This window comes from Austrofundulus limnaeus, unplaced genomic scaffold (assembly GCF_001266775.1).
Source record: "Austrofundulus limnaeus strain Quisiro unplaced genomic scaffold, Austrofundulus_limnaeus-1.0 Scaffold106, whole genome shotgun sequence".
Lineage (NCBI taxonomy): Eukaryota > Metazoa > Chordata > Actinopteri > Cyprinodontiformes > Rivulidae > Austrofundulus > Austrofundulus limnaeus.
Window position 1 is genome coordinate 572,618 of NW_013952508.1, and position 1,393 is coordinate 574,010.

A 1,393-nucleotide genomic window follows, 5' to 3' on the forward strand; every position below is an offset into this window, starting at 1 on the left:
GCCGAGGTTTCTGCTCTTGTTGAGGCCCCAGTGGATCACGATTATTGCTGAGGTAAAGCACTGATATTGCACAAACTTTATTAAATGCTGAAATGAGAAAACTATAAGTAACTTTGTGTTTTTGTTTCAGTGACATGGCCGGTGTTGCGTCTGCATGCTGTGAAAGCCCAGCCCACAGACAAAAGAGGACAACTGAAACCTTAACATTCAAGAAGTGTCTCTCTGATGCCTGCTGTGTTGACGTTCATTTGTTGTTGTAGTTCATTTGTAGTCATCACTGCAATAACTTTAAAAGTAGTTGGCAGTGTAGTTTTTTTTTGTCTTGTCATTTTTTCTAACTTGTTATTCTCACAAAAATGCACATAATTGTGAGGCATGTTCTGTTAAAATACATTGTAGATTACAGCTAATTTACGAGAGAGAAATAGGCAAATGTGGAGTATTGATGAAAAGATTTGCAAAAAGTGAGTTTTGTCAAAACATAATGAATTAATGCGTTGTCAATGTGTCATTTGAATGAACTGTCTGAAATGTAACCACAAAATAAATTCTTGAAGCATCTTTTGAGCAGTAGCAACAAAAACAGACTTTGAGCATAAATGCTTTAAATTTTTGAGATTTTCCCTATTAAATGTGACTTACAGTAATCCTTATTTCGATATGATGGGTCATATATTTGATACAATCACATTAGCTGTTCATAACAGTCTGTCTTGTCTATAATATGATTTATGGCTAGACAATCAAAGTCCCTGCAATGACAGTTCGTCTTTGTGTGTTTGAAAGCTTTACATGCGCACTATGTAGGAATGTGATTCAAAAAAATACAGTTACAATTTCATGAAATATATTAGTGTTTGGCCGAAGCCCTCAGACAGATTTTAATGTTTGGAAAACCTTTGGGTAGCCTCTTGAGATAAGTACATAAACTGAAACAGACTAGTGCTTCCTATATTACAAATCTGCTAATTATTCTAATGAAATAGAACTTTCTGCAGTTTTTGGGGAGATCACCTCCTAAGAAATGTCAGTACAGAAACTACTTGTGCTCATTTTCAATCAATACTTTTACTTTTAATAATTTATTCCTATAGGATTTTGAAATGCGGACAGAACTGTGTTATAAACAAATACACAGAAGTTTTAAAGACAAATGTTTATTTAAAAGAACAGTGAATAACTGCAAACCGAAAAATATAATAAAAAACAAAACTCAAAAAACTGTCCAAGTCTTGCGGACAGAACTGTGTTTCAAAAAATACACAACATTTTTAAAGAAAAGTGTTTCTTCTAAAGAAAGATGAATCACTGAAAACCAAAATTAAAAAACAAATAAAAACACCAAAAAACTGTCCAATTGCTCAACGATGGTTTCTGGCCCAATACCTCATCC

At 33.5% G+C, this 1,393-nt stretch overlaps 1 long non-coding RNA gene across 1 annotated transcript; it reads left to right on the forward strand.

Moving 5' to 3' along the window:
* Window positions 1-1,195, forward strand: LOC106521286 (uncharacterized). The gene is made up of 2 exons (XR_001310653.1): window positions 1-52; window positions 131-1,195. It is a non-coding gene; the product is annotated as an uncharacterized LOC106521286 (long non-coding RNA).
* Window positions 1,196-1,393: the final 198 nt, after the last annotated feature.